Source organism: Macaca fascicularis, chromosome 7, assembly GCF_037993035.2.
Source record: "Macaca fascicularis isolate 582-1 chromosome 7, T2T-MFA8v1.1".
Lineage (NCBI taxonomy): Eukaryota > Metazoa > Chordata > Mammalia > Primates > Cercopithecidae > Macaca > Macaca fascicularis.
Window position 1 is genome coordinate 173,724,629 of NC_088381.1, and position 18,796 is coordinate 173,743,424.

An 18,796-nucleotide genomic window follows, 5' to 3' on the forward strand; every position below is an offset into this window, starting at 1 on the left:
TTGTAAAAACAAGGTAACTGCCATTTAACCAGAGAAGGATGAAGGGAAAAAACACCCCCCGGTCAGAGGGTGTCGGGGAGACCAGCTGTCTTTGGGGCTCGGCCTGCAGGCAGGCCCCGGCAGCGTGACTAGGGCTGCACTGGGCGTGAGGACAAAGGGTGCAGAGAGTCCACAAGTGGGTGAGGAGAGGGTAGAAAAGGCAGTGGGCAGGTTGGGGGAACACCAGAGGGAGGCAGAAGGGGGCAGGAGGAGGAAGGGGCCTGGGTGCCAGAGGGAGGTCAAGACAGAGGGGGAGGTGAGCAGGAGTGTTGCCAGACACATGGCAGCCCCTGGCTCGTGCCCATCCCCACCACCCTGCACTGGCACGAGGCCCCAGATTTCCCTGGGACAGTACCGCCTCTCCTCACTCCGTGGCTGATGTGGAGTGGACTCCGTCCTCTCGGGGCTGGGGCAGCTGCCAAGGAAGGGGTGTTAACATCACACTGTCCCCCGAGAGAGAAAACCCATGGTGGCCACTGGGCTTTGTACGTTTGCATCCCCCCCCGAAACTTATGTTGAAACATAATCCCCAATGCAACAGGCTGTCCATTTTGTGTGGCTATAATAATACCTCAGGCTGGGGAATTAATTTACAAAGAAAAGACATTTATTTCTTACAGTTCTGGAGGCTGAGAAGTCCAAGATCGAGGTGCCAGCTCTGGCGAGGGTCTTCGTGCTGTGCCAGCTCATGGCGGAAGGTGCAGGGGCAGGAGAGGGTGAGAGAGAGAGAGGGCCCAGCTTGCTGTTGTAACCACCCACTGTGCAGATAGTAAACACACCGCGAGATAACGACGCTAACCCCTCCGTAAGGGTGGAGTCCACCTGGCCTCATCACCTCTTAACAGCCCCCATCTCTTCAGCTCTTTTTTTTTTTTTTGAGACAGAGTTTCAGTCTGTTGCCCAGGCTGGAGTGCAGTAGCGTGATCTCAGCTCACTGCAAGCTCCACCTCCCAGGTTCATGCCACTCTCCTGCCTCAGCCTCCTGAGTAGCTGGGACTACAGGCACCTGCCACCATGCCTGGCGATATATATATACATTTTGTATTTTTAGTAGAGATGGGGTTTCACCATGTTAGCTAGGATGGTCTTGATCTCATGACCTCGTGATCCACCCGCCTCATCCTCCCAAAGTGCTGGGATTACAGGCCTGAGCCACCGCGCCCTGCCTGAGATGGAGTCTTGCTCTGTCGCCAGGTTGGAGTTCAGTGGCGCGATCATGTTTCACTGCACTCTCCGCCTCCGGGGTTCAAGCAATTCTCCTGCCTCAGCCTCCCAAATAGCTGGGATTACAGGCGCCTGCCACCACCCGGCTAATTTTTTGTATTTTTAGTAGAGACGGGGTTCTGCCATGTTAACCAGGCTGGTCTCGAGCTCCCGACCTCAAGGGATCTGCCTGTCTTGGCCTCCCGAAGTGCTGGGATTACAGGTGTGAGCCACCGCACCCAGCCCCCCACCTCTTAATATTGCCACAGTGGCAATTAAATTTCCACATGAATGTTGGAGGGGACACTCAAACCCTACCCCAGGCTAGGATGATGGTGGTGCTTGTCAACATACACATTCATTTCCCTCCCGGGCGAGTCTGGGCGGGTGGTCCAGGCTGCCAGGACACAGGTCCCTCCCACTCCTGGCCCCTGGGTCCTGGGTGTAATTCTTGCTCTCACAGGTCAGGCGGTGCCATCAGGTCTCAGCTGCAGCACAGCCAGGGTGGAGGATGACAGGGGATGCTTCTGGGGTCTCTTTGGGATGGGTCTCAGGAGCTGACACAAGGCACCTGCCTACACGCTGCTGCCCAGCACTTAGACATGCCAGTGCCCTGAGCTGCCAGGGAGCCAGGAAGAGGGACCTGCCTTTGGGTGCCACATGCCCAGGGGGGTTCTTGTACTGTGAAGAAGAGGAGCCATCCTGTGTGGCTGCACCTTGGTAACTTTACTGGATTTTTCAGTGTTTTCTTCCCAAGCATCGCCCGAAACTGCATCCTGCCCAGCAGTGTGAGAGCCCCAGGGGCCACCTCCTCACTCACACCTGCCACTGGCAAATCCTCTGGACAAAGTGTAATGCTGAAACATTTTACAAAACAGTCACCCTGGATGGTCATAATGGCCGAGAAGGAAAACTCACGATGACGGAAGCCATCAACTGGCGAAATTTGATGTGGATGAGCACCGGCCCATGGTTCAGGTCTTCGCAGTAACATTTATGTGGGGGAGAATTTTTTTTTTCTTTGAGATAAACGTGTGTTTAATGGTAAAACTTAGCACACCCCAGCACCAGGAATGGCATGGAGTAGGGACAGGCAGCAGGGACAGGCAGGTGACCCCCGCGGAGCCTCACATGGCGAAGAGGATGAGGAAGACGATCATCAAACAGAAGAGTCCCATGGCCTCAGACAGAGCGAAGCCCAGAATGGCATCAGAGACGAGCTCGGCTTGAGAGACAGGTTCCTGGCATAGCCAACGATCAAGCTTCCAAACACTGTTCCAATGCCAGCCCCTAAGCCAGCCACACCCACTAGGGCTGCTCCAACATCAATCTCTGAGGCTGTGTGAATGTCCCTCGAGACAGCTCTGGTCCGGAACTCCCATCGGGCCACCTGGCGTGGGGAGCGGCTGTGGGAAAGCTGTTTAAATGAATTCTCTGGCCTGTTCAAGAAGGAGAAAGACACAGGCCTGATCAGACCCCTGGTACAACAGTGGACCAGAGCTGGAGAGATGAGTAATGCCCCGGGGGTCTGCATTTTCTCAGTCTGCACTCCCACTGCCGTGCAGCCCCTGCTGGCCCATAGCGCTTGCCCGGCTCAAGGTGACCTAAGGTGACCGACTCACTTTTACTCATTGCTTATGAAATAAGCTGAACGTGGAGCTCATTGGAAACATGTGTAGCAAAGTGCATGAGCCTTGAGGAAACCTTTCTCTCGCCCTCATGAGTATCCGCCCAGGGAGTGATTTCCCCGAGAGCTGGTCCGCGTTGCGTTCCCTCCGTGAACACTTTCAAGGCTGCTGTGGGAAGTTGCACACAAACGGATGGTGGTCCTGGAGGGGATGGTGAGGCGGGGTGGGCCTGTGCACCGGATGCCAAGTCCACAACACCAGGAGGCAGTGCTCACCGCAGGAGCCACACAGCAGGTGCGTGCTGGTCTCCCATCTGAAACCTGCACCCGTGGGGTGCACCTGAGTGACCCCCGCCCCCCGGGGCGTCTCTGGAACGCCTCCTAGGAAGAGAGGCTCCACGCCTGGATGGAGACAGGTATCACACAGGTGCGTGGAGTGGAGTGTGATGCAGGGAGGTTGGTGCAGGGCCACACAGACAGACCCCACTCAGGCAGGCCTTGGGTTAGGGTAGGCCTCACCAAGTGATGTTATGGAGGGACTGGACCGTGGCCAAGGCTGGCTTGTAGGTGGGGGGCAAACATATTCCTGGCAGGTAGGGCTGCCCACAAAGCTCACCTGCCTGAGAACCCCATCTGGCTGGGGCAGGCGGGAGTCTCCGGACCTTGGCGCCAGCGGAGCCTGCAGTGTCGCCAGACGGCCACAAGGGGGCTCCCGAGCCCGGCGCTCGGTCTCTGTGAGGAGGGAGGTGCCGGGACCCGGCTGTGAGACCGGAACCCACCAGTGGGGCCCCGACCCCGACCCTGACCCCACAGGACCCTGCCCGGGCCAAAGGTTAAACCTGCCCCAGTCCCAGGCTGGGCTGATGTTCCTGACGAGAACCCGAGCCCGATTCTGCTCGCTGAACACTCATCTGCTCCCTTGCCTCTGCCTGCCCCCAGCAGCGAGGGCCTGGCCAGTGGGTTCGTGTCACCTCCCACGTCACCTCCCGTGTCATCTGTGTGTCACCTCCATGTCACCTCCTGCATCAGCTCTGTGTCACCTCCCATATCACCTGCATCATCTCGCATGTCACCTCCATGTCACCTCCCGCATCACCTCCTGTGCCACCTTTGTGTCACCTCCTGGCTGACCATGGCCCAGTGGCATCTCCCCTGTTGCAGTGCCCGGAGAGGCTGCGGTTCCAGGGGTGGGCTAAGGAAGGTGGGTGCCTCGGCATGGGCCCTGAGTGACTCCTGGAGCGGACCCCACGTCCCCACCAAAACCCAAGCAGGAGACCACCCTTTGCTGCTGAAGCCACTGAGCTCTTGGGGCCTCTGTTTTTGCAGCAGAACCGCGTCCCCCTGCCTGACACATCTCTCATAGTCCCAGGCCCTGAGCGCAGGCCCACACTGAACCTTCACGCTCATCGTAGACTGACCCTGGCTTGCCCTGGGTCACACTCAGGCAAAGGCCCCGACAGCCTGGCCCGGTGGAAGCTCCCCAGCTTATCTCACTCACACTGTTGTCCAGGGCCCAGCCTCACGGTGACATCTGCCGCAAGAAGGCTGGGACTCTGTCCCACCTGTGTTCGGGAATGAGGGACCTTGACTTGGTCTCTGCTATCAACACATTACAAACATCACTGGGCATTACAAAAGATTTCCAAGGGCTGGGTGCCGTGGCTCACCCCTGCAATCCTAGCACTGGGGGAGGCTGAGGCTGGAGGAGGATTGCTTGAGCCCAGGAGTTTGAGAACAGCCTGGGCAATGTAGTGAGACTTTGTCTCTACAAAAAATTAAAAAAAATTAGCCAGGCATGGTGCTGCGTGCCTGTGGTCCCAGCTACTCGGGAGGCTGAGGCAGGAGGATCACCTAAGCCCAGGAGGTCAAGGCTGCAGCAAGCAGAGATGGTGCCACTGCACTCCAGCCTGGGCAACAGAGCAAGACCCTGTCTCAAAAAAACCCACAAAAAACCCAAAGAAAGAAATAAAAAACCCAGATTTCAAAGAATTTAAACTTATTTATCCAACACAAAGCAGTTCTTCACAGGCACACTTTAAACTTCGAAATTATTTGCTCTCCCCATGCTTGGCTGATTGGGTCTGGGGCAGGCGATGGTGCTCACTGGATCCAGTTTCTGACAAATCTGAATTGTGACAAGCTTCAGAACTGGCCCAGATGATCAATTTTCATGTAAGTTAAGGTGTCCTTCTTGTTCCCCAGCTTTTAGGTGATTTATTTTATATTTATTTATTTATTATTACTATTTTTGAGACGGAGTCTTGCTGTCTCGCCAGGCTGGAGTGCAGTGATGGCATCTCAGCTCTCTGCAAGCTCCGCCTCCCGGGTTCAAGCGATTCTCCTTGCCCCAGCCTTCTGAGTAGCTGGGAATACAGGTGTGTGCCACCACGCCCTGCTAATTTTTTGTATTTTTTGTAGAGACGGGGTTTCACTGTGTTAGCCAGGATGGTCTCGAACTCCTGACCTCAGGTGATCCACCCGCCTCGGCCTCCTAAAGTGCTGGGATTACAGGCGTGAGCCACCATGCCCGGCACTTTTAGGTGATTTGATAATACTTTTTTCCATTAAAGTTTTATGATGATACATAATATAGAAAGAATCTATGTAAAATGATATCTGTATATTTATGCACATACAGCCCCCTTTGAGAAACAGAATATGAGGGCCTTTGGTCCTGCCCAGGGCAAAGAAAGCTAATAAAAAATCAACTCTGGGCCGGGGGTGGTGGCTGACGCCTATAATCCCAGCACTTTGGAAGGCCGAGGCAGGTGGATCACTTGCGGTCAGGGGTTCGAGACCAGCCTGGCCAACATGGTGAAACTCCATCTCTACTAAAAATACAAAAATTAGCTGGGTGTGGTGGCACATGTCTATAGTCCCAGCTACTTGAGAGGCTGAGGCAGAAGAATCACTTGAACCTGGGAGGTGGAAGTTGCAGTGAGCTGAGATTATGCCACTGAACTCCAGCCTGGGAGACAAGAGTGAGACTCTGTCTCAAAAACAAAACAAAAACAAAACAAAAATCAACCCTGGGCCAAGTGTGGTGGCTCACGCCTATAATTCCAGCACTTTGGGAGGCTGAGGAGGGAGGATCCCTTGAGCCAATTAGTTCCAGATCAGCCTGGGCAGCATGGCAACACCCTGTCACCACAAAAAATTTAAAAAATTAGCAGGGCATAGTGGTGTGCACCTGTAGTTCCAGGTCCTTGGGAGGCTGAGGTGGGAGGATCCCTTGAGCCCAGGAGGTGGAGGCCGGAATGAGCTATGATCGCACCACTGCGTTCCAGTCTGGATGAAAGAGCAAGACACTGTCCTAAAAAAATGAAACAATTCACCCTGGAGAACCTGCATGCATAGGACGACATATTGACTCTAGCGGCAAACGCTTAGGGCTGCAGAGCCCTGGGCAGGCTGGATACTGTCTTGGCCCCATGTGGGGTGAGGGCTGCAGACTGGGGTGGAGGCCCCGGGGAGGCGGAGGGAACCCTCAGGAACCATCTCCCTGCCTTCTGCTCTCAAGACTGACCGTTTCTTGGCGAAACTTGGTGGGGGCAGCCGGGTCTCTGCCGCTGGTATCCTTTGGGTGCTTCCTGGTGGTGGCAACCCTGTGGGGAGGAGTTGGGGAACCTGTGGGCCAACGCGGCTCCGGGAGCTTTGTCAGGTTGCAGGGCACCTTTGGTTCTCCCTTCCCGACCCTCTCTGCCCTTCTCCTTTCTGCTGTGTTTGTCAGATTTTTTTTTTTTTCTCATTTTGATTGTATTTTGCTTCTGACAACTTTCCCAAGACTGTTGTCCCTCTAGTGGCGGCTGGGTCCACACAGCTTCCCTTTGTGCCGGACCCTCGCCTCGCTGGGTCTTGGGCTGCAAAGCTTGGATGCGGCAGCCTCAGGTTCCTGCACTCACCCTCGGGGTTTCCGCATCCCACTCATCCCACTCTAACCTCTAGTTCCTTTGGAGATAGACCTTCCATGGAAAACCCCAACTGGAGCACACCCGCCGCGTTTCCATTCCCTTGCCTGCCTACTCCGTCCACGTCTCCAGGGCTGGGCTGCAACTGTGGAGACCACCCCCTCCAGCCTTCTCCATCATGGAGACTGAAAGACATCATGAAGCCCGGCTAGAGGGCAGCCTGGTGGTGGGGCAAGAAATAGGAAGGCTCACCGCTGAGCCAGGGTAATGAGGCCTCTCTGCTCCCTCTTCCTGTCTCCAAAGCTTGCCAGGACCCACCCAGACCAGGCTGTGGCCTTCAGCACTTCCCCAGGCCACACCAGAAGCCAGAGGAACTGAGCCCCGCTGGGGGACATACCCCCCAGGCCAAAGTAACAAGAGCCTGGAGAGAACAGCGCCTGAGAGAAAAACAGCACCCTCCACAGCATGACTTGTGTGCAGCAGGAGTGTCAGAACCTCTGGGCAAAGAATTAGAGATAAATGCGGTAACATCCTTGAAGAATTAAGGAAAGATATTAGCAATAGAAAGCAATAACAGGGAGCACAAAGAACTAAGTAGGAATTTCAGGTATCAAAATAATGATTGAGAAAAATGTGGTAACTGAAATACAGTGGGACAGACGCAGCCGAGGAAAACAATCTGTAAAGTGACAAACGAGGGGAAGGAATCCTGGCAAAGCAGTCGGGGCACAGGAAGAAGGACAGGGACTGTGAGGAGAGAAGTGGGTGGGAGGACAGAGCAGAAGAAAAAGATGAGAGGGATTTTCAAACGTTAGGGATGAAAGACGCCACAGAATTCCAAAAGGTGATATGAGGAAAACCCGTACCTAATCACAATTATATTAAAATTTAAGAATATTAGAAAAAAGGGGAAAGTTTAAAAAATTTGAAAAGAAGGAAAAAGTTTTAATGAGAGAGCAGGTCGTGGATAAAGGGTAAGAATCACAGCGACTTCAGACCTTTCAACATGATTCAACAATGCAAGAAGACTACACATTATTTTTAAGGTATCAAAAAAAAAAAAACAACCCCACTTTATACCTGCCATTTTTTTTTTCTGAGACAGGCTCTTACACTGTCACCCAGGCTGCAGTGCAGTGACTCAATCACAGCTCACCACAGCGTTGAACTCCTGTGCTCAAGCCAATCCTCACACCTCAGCCTCCTGAGTACCTAGGAGCACAGGTACGTGCTACCACACCTGGCTCCTCTTTTAATTTTTTGTAGAGATGGGGTTTCCCTGTGTTTCTCAGTCTGGTTTTGAACTCCTAGCTTCAAGCAATCATCCCACCCCACTCTCCCAAAATGCTGAGGTTACAGGCATGAGCCACCGTGGCCAGCCTATACCTATAATCTTATATCCAGCAAATTTTAAAATTCAAATGTGAGGGTATAATAAAAACATTTTTAGGCAAAAGAGGCCTCAGAATACTTGCTGTACAGAGACCCACATTGAAAATACTGTAGGAAAAAGTTCTCATGAAGGAAGGGAAAATCCCAGAAGTTGTTGCAAGAGATACAGGAAGTAAGAGCGAGTAAAGGTTATTGTTAATATCATGATATATACCTATATAATATACTGTGGATAACAGCTAATATCTTGAAAATGAAAAATTGATAATATGTCCACAATTACCCATAACCAAAATTCCAGAAAATATCAATATGATGCTGGATGTGGAATTAATCAAGGAACTAAGATTATGCTAAAGCATATATCTTGTTGGGAGAATATGAATTATATTTATGAGTTAATATATTCAGTAAATGAGTAAGGTAATTACAAGTTAATCTTAAGAACAATCACTATAAAAATTATAAGTACAATTTTTTAAACCAGTAAAAAAACATGTAATCTATTCAATGGAAAACAGGAAATATGGAAGAAACAAATAAAAAATAGCTTTGATGATATAACTAAATCGTAATACAGTTTAATCACAATAAATATTAATGGCTTAAACTGATCAGTTAAAAAATAGAGATTCTTGTATTGAAATTAAAAAAAAATTAAGATGAGACAAAACTAAGCATAGTGGCAGACACTTGCCTATAGCCCCTGCTATTCAGGCTCAGGAGGCTGGGGTGGAGGACTGCTTGAGTCCAGGAATTTGAGTCCAGCCTGGGCAACATAGCAAGACCCTGTCTCCGAAACAAACAAATGAACAAACATAGAAACGAGCCCTCCAAGAGCAACTTTATAATTAAAACAAAAGAAGACACAAGTTGAAAAATAGAAGGATAGAAAACTATGAACTAAGAAGGTTATCATCCCAGTTATAGCAGGGAAGCTAGGAATGGAGAGGGATCCTGGCCATTGAATGCTTAGACCTGGAAGTTCCATACATCACTTCTCAAATATCATTGGCCAGAATGAATGACAATGCCAAGGGGTGAGGGAGGAGTAACTCTGTGCTCCTGGAAGTAGAGAACCACTGAATATGAACAATGTTTACCGCTACCACACACACACTCTTAATATAAGATAAAAAGGAAATACCACAAATCAATGGGACAAGATTATTTATAAATGGTATTGGCAAAATGGACTCACTATACAGAGAAAAATAAAAACTGGGCCTCCACCACTTGTTCCATACGAGCGTGGATTTGAGCCAGATTATAGATCTGCGAATTGCTATAAATTAACTATAAAGTTAATGCTAAAAAAAAAGGAGGATCACTTATTGATGTTGGAGCAGGGAAAAAGTTTTAATATAAAAATTTGGAAGCACAAATCATAAGGCAGATAATTGAAAAGATAGCTTCCATGAAAATTCAGAAAATACTTCCTGACTGTTCTGTGCTTGCCTTTCCTCACCTATAAAATGGGGGTTAATTTAACTAAGGGGTTGAGAACTGCCCCCAGGTCATTGTAAGTGCTTCATGTGGAGATATTATTATAATAATCAGTATTTCATGCCCTTTAAAACATCTCTAGTAATGCTTTTCCCCAAAACATCAATTTTGCCTGAGAGTAAAATGCCACAAAACTCACCAAAGTGTATGTATGCATACACTACTGTATGCCTGGCTTATCTTTTCCCTCCTAACTCTGCTGTGTCATTTCGTTTTGTGTGTGTCTCTTGAAAATCCACATAGCTGGATTAAGAACATCCATCTTTTAACTGGAGAATGTAGTCCGTATCTTTTTATTTTCATTAGTCATATTTATTTCTACCTCCTTATTTTGTGTTTCTATTTATCTTGCTTTTCCTCAGTATGTTTTAAATCATTTCCTTATTTCTTTAGGAGTTATTTTCCTCACTTAATCTTTCTTCTTCTGATTTAGAAGTTATACATTCTGTTTCTATTCTTTTGTGAAACAATTTTTAAATTTTATTTTTTAGAGACAAGGTTTCACTTGTCACCCAGGCTGGGTGCAGTAGTGTGATCATAGCTTACTGCAAACTCAACCTCTTGGGTTCAAACGAGTCTCTAGCCTTAGCCTCCCAGTAGCTAAGCCTACAGGCATGGGCCACAACACCTAGCTAACTTTTAATTTGTTTGTAGAGACAGGATCTTGCTGTGTTGCCCAGGCTGGTCTCAAACTTGTAGGCTCAAGTGAGCCTCCTGCCTTGGCCTCCCAAAGTGCTGGGATCATAGGTATGAGCCACTGTGCCTGGCCCGGCATCTCGTTTTTATGCGGTATTGAAAAGCTAAACATATTTGGGTCCGTTAATCACATGAGAAGCTGTACTATGAGGAAGCACATGTTTTTAAAAATTATGAAATGTTAATCTACAGAATGCTGGTGACAGACAATTCACAATTTCTAAGGATTAAAATTCTGAAAATATATGTAATTAAAACAATGAGAATAATAAAGAAACTTTGTATGCAAAATATATAGGGAGTAATTTTAGTAAGAAAAGTTATAAGACATGAGGTTGTGTTTTCTGTTAAAGGAAAAGGAGTAATATTAATAAATTATGTACTGAAAGATAATGACTGGCTGTTTCAGAATAAGAGAGACAAAAACAGCTGAGGCTGGGCGCGGTGGCTCACTCCTGTAATCCCAGCACTTTGGGAGGCTGAGGCAGGTGGATCACCTGAGGTCAGGAGTTTGAGACCAGCCTGGGTAACATGGTGAAATCTCATTTCTACTAAAAAAAAACCAAACAAAAATTAACCAGGCATGGTGGTGCATGCCTGTAATCACAGCTACTTGGGAGACTGAGGCAGGAGAATCGGTTGAACTCAGGAGGCAGAGGTGGCAGTGAGCTGAGATCACACCATTGCACTCCAGCTTGGGCAACAAGAGCAAAACTCTGTCTCAAAAAACAAACAAAGAACAACAACAACAACAACAACAACAAAAACAGCTGATACATTAAAAGAAAAGGATTGTGAAAGGAGGCCAGGCATGGTGGCTCATGCCTGTAATCCCAGCACTTTGGGAGGCTGAGGCAGGTGGATCACATGAGGCCAGGATCTAGAGACCAGCCTGGCCAACATGGCATAACTCCATCTCTACAAAAAATACAAAAACTAGCTGGGGTGGTGGTGCATGCTTGTAATTGCAGCTACTCGGGAGGCTGAGGCACAAGAATCGCTTTAACCTGGGAGGTGGAGTGAGCCAAGATTGCACCACTGCACTTTGGTCTGGGTGAAAGCAAGGCTCTGTCTCAAAAAAAAAAAAAAAAAAAAAAAAAGAAAAGTTGTAAAAGGATTGTGGAAAAGGGATCTTATGTGGTCAAAGTTGGCTGTGATTGGATTTATTTATCTTTTTTTATGAGACGGAGTTTCACTCTTGTTGCCTAAGTTGGAGTGCAGTGGCATGATCTCAGTTCACTGCAACCTCCGCCTCCTGGGTTCAAATGATTCTTCTGCCTCAGCCTTCTGAGTAGCTGGGATTACAGGCACCCACCACCACGCCCAGCTAATTTTTGTATTTTTAGTAGAGACGGGGTTTCACCATGTTGGCCAGGCTGGTCTTGAACTCCTGACCTCATGATCCACCTGCCTTGGCCTCCCACAGTGCTGGGATTACAGGTGTGAGCCACTGCACCTGACTGGATTTATTTATTTATTTATGAGACAGGGTCCCACTGTGTTGCCTAGGCAGGAGTGCAGTGACACTCAGTACTGAGGCCTGGAGGCTGGGCTTAAGCGATCCTCCCACCTCAGCCTCCCAAGTAGCTGGGACTATGGGCATGTGCCACCACGCCTGGCTAATTTTTGTTTTTTTTTTTTTGGTATGTTTTGTAGAGACAGGGCTTCCCCATGCTGCCCAGGCTAGTCTCAAACTCCTGGGCTTAAGTGATCCACCCTCCTTGGCCTCCTGGAGTGCTGGGACTATGGGTGTGAGCCACCTTGCCCAGCCTGGATGGATTTATTTATAAGGTTTAATTAAAATTAGCTTTAGTATTAACAGTTCACTGATGCAAAAGTAGAATTTGGTCTTCTCTGTTAAAGTGACAGTTTTCTGGAATATTGGTCTGCTCTTGATTCTGGAAGGTTTTTCTTTCTTTTTTTTTTCATCTTGAAAAATACATATTTACAGGAACAATTCCCCATTCTCTGGGACTCTTTAGGAAAAAAAAGGTAAATTTTGGGGAAGTAAAACAAACAGTGGAGACGAGTGTAGCACCGTCCCCCAAATCACCAACCCCCAGGTCCCGAGGCTTGGGCTGGGCCAGCGCTGACAGGTGAGTCCAGCAGTCTTTTGAACCCACCCTCTCCTACCTAGAATAGAGACAGGACAGGTTTTCTGTCCCCCATTCCTCCCTCCCAACTCCAGGGACATTGAAAGGGTCCTTTGTACTCACCTGCAGGAAACTGGGGAGCTGGGAGAGAGGGATCTGAAAATACACATTTGGTATCAGAAATAAACACTTGTGGGGAGAGGCGGCAGGAAGATACCCCCCCCATCCCTTCCTTCCCACCCACCCCACCAAATATAGGAAGAGATGACTCCCTCTCCCCTATTGAAAATCCCCATTTAGGCCGGGCGCGGTGGCTCAAGCCTGTAATCCCAGCACTTTGGGAGGCCGAGACGGGCGGATCACTAGGTCAGGAGATCGAGACCATCCTGGCTAACAGGGTGAAAGCCCGTCTCTACTAAAAAATACAAAAAGCTAGCTGGGCGACGTGGCGGGCGCCTGTAGTCCCAGCTACTGGGGAGGCTGAGGCAGGAGAATGGCGTAAACCCGGGAGGCGGAGCTTGCAGTGAGCTGAGATCCGGCCACTGCACTCCAGCCCGGGGACAGAGCGAGACTCCGTCTCAAAAAAAAAAAAAAAAAAAAAAAAAAGAAAATCCCCATTTAAAAATAGATTATACTATCAAAATGGCAGCAGAGGAGAGACAGGGAGACGTGGAGTACTGGCTGGAGGGGCCCCCCAGACGGGGACCACCCCCAAAACACCCCTCCACTGGGGGGAAACAGGCAGGACCCCAGGGAGTTTGGCAGACAAAGGAATGGCTTCTCAGGGGGAAGAAGAACAAAGGGACATTCCTCCCTGGCCAAAAAGTTGGTTGAAAAAGGATAAGCTGTCTGAGAGAAAGGCTGGGGAGGTGGAAACTTCTATTCCAAGGGGGCGATTCTTCCTTGGCCAAGACTCCCAACCCATTAAATGGTACAAATTCTTCCTGGACCCCTGAGTATGGCCAGGAATAATAGAACGAAATAAACTATTCTACTCACATCCGAAAATGCAGACAGGGCTCCCTCATCTCCCCAAGGGCAGGGTGAGGAATAAAGAAAGGTCTAGGCCAGACCCTGATTGTCTTGTCTTGGGGAAAAAAGTGGGGAGGTGGGGGAGATGTCCTAACCATCCTAAAAGGTTAAGTCAGTCGCCTCCCAGTGGCCTTCAAAAAATAAATAAACAAACCGCCCCTACCACTGAAGTTGGAGACGTGTAAGGGCAGCCACTGGGGGACCGACAGAAAAGAGAGAAGCTGTGGAAGCTGTGTGTTTTCTGTGGAGGAGTTAATGAGAGTCAGTTACTCCTGGGAGTAATTCTTCCCAAGGATCCCCACCCCACCACAATCAGAGCATGAGTCTTTCAGGTGAACTGTTTCTCCTTGAGAGAGCAAGGATGGAGTGACCCCAGAAGGGATGGTGGTGGTGGTGGTGGTAGTCATGGCTTCTGGGGCCCTGGGGAGAGCACCACCGGGTCGAGAGGCCATCCACGCTGATGGAAGGGATGTGCACCTGGGCGCTGTCGCTGCACGGAAGCTGGCAGGAGAGCTTGGCCGGGCTACGGGGCGCAGTGGCACCCGGGGTGCTCCAGAAGTGAAAGCTGGGAGGCAGCGAGCTGGGTGTCAGCAGCACCGGGGTCCATGTATGCGTAGTAAGCAGGGACGGGGGTCGGCGCCGGCCTCGGCGCCGGGAGGCCGGAGCCAGTTTCCGATCCTGGGGTCCGTTCGGGTCCCGGCCCGCCTAGCAGGCTCGGGCTGAGTGGAAGCTCTAGGTCCCGGGGCTTCTGGCCCTTCTGCGGCCGGGAGATCTCAGGGCTGGAAGCCGCGTGGCCGCCGGCTGCCCTGCGGGGTCCGTAACGACCGCGGGCCTCCGGGCTGGCACGCCCTCGCGTGGAGGGACTCTGGGCTCGGCCTTGGCGGTTTCCGGCACAAACCCTCTCTCTCCCGCAATTTCCCACTCTTCCTTGGGCCCCTCCATTCTCGCTTCTCAAACCCAGCTCCACTTTCAGCTCTTCCGATTTCAGGTTTGGGGCCTCGGGCCGGGTCAGGATGACCTGCAGAGGCAAGCGGGCCTCCTCAGCCTCCAGGCGGGCCTGCAGGCGGCTGGGACTGGGGCTCCTGCTCCCCGGGGGCGCTGCTGCTCCTGCGGGAGCGGCGCTGGGGAGCGGCACAGCAGGCGGAGGCCGAGGGGGCGGCTGTGGCTGCAGAGACTGGATGGTGCGGGTGGAAGAGAGGCCCGAGCGCAGGTACTTGTTCCGGCTGCTGCGCGCCAAACCGCCAGGGCCTGCCCTTCCTGCAGCCTTGGGTGTGCCCGGCTTTCCTGAGACAGTGTTCCCTGGGGCGGCAGGTACGGCAGCAGGGGCCACATTTGCCATGGCGGAGGTAACAGACACGGCTGGTTGGGGCGGGCAGTCCTCGGTGGAGCACCCTGCGACCTCAGGTAGGACACTGACTTGTAGACGAGCTTCTGGCCGCTCTCCTTGCGGACGATGTTCCTGTGATGGTAGTACGGCAGGGCCCGGCGAGCTTGTCGTAATTCATGGTGCTCTTGTTCTTGCGTAGCCCCTACAGCCGGGCCGCCTCCTCTGCATCCACCAGCTTGAATTCACCACCATCCCGTGAAGTCCAGGAGATGTGGCCATTGCCTTGCTCTCTCGGCAGATGTAGCAGAAACTGCCACAGCGTCACAGATGGGTCCATCGCTGGGGGAGCGCTCACGCCATCCCGGGGTACCTGTGTGTTGGGTGGCGGTGGCGCTGGCAATGTTGGCAGCTCCGAGGGGCGGGGGCTCCATACGCTGCCCCACCGCCCCCCAGGCCTGGGTTCTGAGGCGGCGGTGGCGGTCTGAAGGTTTTTCTTTACCTTTTAAGTAATTGGCCTAGGAAACTAAGGTTTTTGTGTTTCATCAAGAGAATTTCTTGTGCTTCATGTTGTCTTTCATTATGTCTTTGATTAATGAAAAAGAGCAATTTTTTTTTTCCGCAAAGATACTTTTCTGAAGTAGAGCTGCCTTTGACTTTGCAAGTCTCCACAAGATATAACAAGACAAGCATCAAAAGTAATGATTTGGGGTGACTTTGCCCTGGTTACATTAATAGTGAGATGTGGGGTAGCTAAGGGAAAGAGAAGAGGAAAAACGGACAGGCCGATTAGGCGTTTTTCTTTAACGTTACTCTGGTGGGGATTGGTCCTGGATGAAGGTCCATGACTTTGGAGAGGGCGAGGCCTTTTAGCCTCGGGTATGATGGGTCCACCCCTTCTCAGCGGTCCGACTGCCATCGCGGTCGTTAGGAGCACCAGATAAGGTCCTTCCCAGGTGGGTTCAAGCTTTTCCCCTTTCCAGCTTCTGATAAGAACGTGATCTCGAGGCTGGTGTTGGTGAGCTGGGAATTCAAGGGAGGAGAGGGTAGAAGACAGACTGAATACATAGCTTTTAAGAAACTGATCTTTTGTCTCAAATGTTGGGAGGTCAGCAGTGGAACTTAAATAAGGCAACCCATAAAGCATTTCATGAGGGGATAGGCCGGTGTCTTTTCGGGGAGCAGTTCGGACCCTTAACAGGGCAATGGGAAGACACTTAGTCTACGGTAACCGGGTTTCTAGAATTAATTTAGGTGGGTGGGTTTTTAGAGTCTGGGTCATTCTTTCTACTTTTCCTGGTGAGGGTGGATGCCAGGGAGTATGGTATTCCCCCTTTATTTCTAGCGCTTGGGTTAGCCCTTTAATAATGAGCCTGGTAAAGTGGGTCCCGTTGTCTGAATCAATGGTGTCTATTAGTCCAAACCTGGGTATTATATGTTCTAACAGGGCTTTGATGACATTGCTGGCTGTTGCATGTGGGAAGGGGAGAGCTTCTGCCCAGTGGGTAAGGTGGTCTACTATCACTAGTAAATACTTGAGGTGGCCTATTGGGGGCATTTCAGTATAGTCAACTTGGACGCTTTGGAATGGCCATACCCCTGGAGTTTAGGCCGGGCATGGTGGCTCCTGTCCATAATCCCAGCAATTTGGGAGTTCAAGGTGGGAGGATCGTTTGAGACCAGGAGTTCAAGACCAGTCCTGGCAACTTAGTGAGACCCTGTCACTACGAAAAAAATAAAAAAATTAGCCAGATGACGTGGCACATGCCTGTAATCCCCACCACTCCGGAGGCTGAGATGGGAGGATAGCATGAGCTTGAAAGGTGGAGGCTGCAGTTAGCCATGGTTGCACCACTGTATTCCAGCCTGGGTGACAGAGCAAGAGCCTGTCTCAAAAAAAAAGAGAGAGATTTTAAATTAATTAGGCTTTTTTTTTTTTTTTGAGACAGACTCTTGCTCTGTCCCCCAGGCTGGTGTGCAATAGTGAGATCTCGGCTCACTGCAACCTCTGCCTTATGGGTTCAAGTGATTCTTGTGCCTCAACCTCCCAAGTAGTTGGAACTACAGGTGTGTGCCATCACGCCCAGCTAAATTTTGTATTTTTAGTGGAGATGGGGTTTTGCCATGTTGGCCAGGCTGGTCTCAAACTCGTGACCTCAGGTGACCTGCTCACCCCAGCCTCCCAAAGTGCTGGGATTACAGGCGTGAGCCACTGCGCCTGGTCTAACTGGGCTTATTTGATAAGTAAAGTTATAAGGAAAACATTATAAAGTTATAAGGAAAGCAAATAGTATTTGATGCTACATCTTTAAATTATATTTTTGGAAATGTTATTAATGAGTGCTTCAGAAATTATGTGGAAATCCCGGAAATCTGACATGTCCTGGTGTAATTTTATCAGCCATAATTTCAGGTATTGTGTTACAGTGTTGTATGTTACAGAAATAACCAGATTTCCTTGTCAATTGTATCATTATTATAATGAACTCTCATCACATCTTTAAAAATGGCCATTTTAAGCCTTTGCCATTCACAGTTACTGTTTTCCTTTGATTCTTTTCTAAAGTCATTTGCAATTAGCTACAGACAAAAGTGGCTTGTTCTTCAAGGAGATTCATGAAAAAGACTCTGACAGTTACTCCGAAATACAGACTGCTGCTGATAGCTTTAAGATCCTACCATTGGACTATGTAAGAATTTTCAGAAACGGAATGAGAAAACTAATGTCATGAAACTCCTAATCCAGCTTCAAACAGAACAAGATTTAATTACATGGGACTGAATGAACCAATCAGGATAATTTTTGTTTTTGAGATGGAGTCTCACTCTGTTGCCCATGCTGGAGTGCAATGGCGCGATCTCGGCTCACTGCAACCTCCACCTCCCGGGTTCAAGTGATTCTCCTGCCTCAGCCTCCTGAGCAGCTGGGATTACAGGCATGCACCACCATGCCCAGCTAATTTTTTTGTATTTTTGGTAGAGACGGGGTTTCACCATGTTGTTCAGGCTGGTCTCAAACTCCTGACCTCATGATCTGCTGGCCTTGGCCTCCCAAAGTGCTGGGATTACAGGTGTGAGCCACTGCACCCAGCTGAGGATAATTTTTAAATGACTTTTTGTTGGAAACATTGTTGGTTCTTTAATGTTTTGTTTTCCAGATTTTAGAAAACTTTTTTTCCCTTAAGCTGTCAATAGTTTACAGCAATTTGGTAAGTTACACCTTTGCGAACAGAGATGAAACAACTATTTTCTCCCTTCCTAATCCCTCCAGAGCCCCAAAACGAATAGTGAGCGTTCTTATTGAAGGCGGCCAGCCCCTCCACACCTGTGGGTATTTCTTGTCAGGTGGGACTAGAGATTGAGAAAAGAAATAAGACACAGAGACAAAGTATAGAAAAAGAACAGTGGGCCCAGGGGACCGGTGCTCAGCATACAGAGGACCCACACTGGCCCCGGTGTCTGAGTTCCCTCAGTATTTATTGATTACTATTTTCACTATCTCGGCAAGGGGAATGTGGCAGGAGAACAAGGTGATAGTGGGGAGTAGGTCAGCAGGAAAACATGTGAGCAAAGGAATCTGTGTCACAAATAAGTTCAAGGGAAGGTACTGTGCCCAGATGTACATGTAGGCCAGATTTATGCTTCTCTCCACCCAGACATCTCGGTGTAGTAAAGAGTAACAGAGCAGCATTGCTGCCAGCGTATCTCACCTCCAGCCACAGGGTAGTATTCTCCTATCTCAGAATAGAACGAACGTACGATCAGGTTTTACACCGAGACATTCCATTCCCAGGGACGTGCAGGAGACGGAGGCCTTCCTCTTATCTCAACAGCAAGAGGCCTTCCTCTTTTACTCCTCCTCCTCAGCACAGACCCTTTATGGGTGTTGGGCTGGGGGACAGTCAGGTCTTTCCCTTCCCACGAGGCCATATCTCAGGCTGTCTCAGTGGGGGAAACCTTAGACAATACTCAGGCT

The 18,796-nt window shown here is 49.9% G+C and overlaps 2 pseudogenes; both read right to left on the minus strand.

The window, feature by feature from the left end:
• Positions 1–1,696: 1,696 nt before the first annotated feature.
• On the minus strand, positions 1,697–3,954 carry LOC123574715 (ATP synthase F(0) complex subunit C1, mitochondrial pseudogene; annotated as a pseudogene).
• Positions 3,955–13,525: 9,571 nt separating this feature from the next.
• LOC102135482 (ETS domain-containing protein Elk-1 pseudogene) lies at positions 13,526–15,184 on the minus strand (annotated as a pseudogene).
• Positions 15,185–18,796: the final 3,612 nt, after the last annotated feature.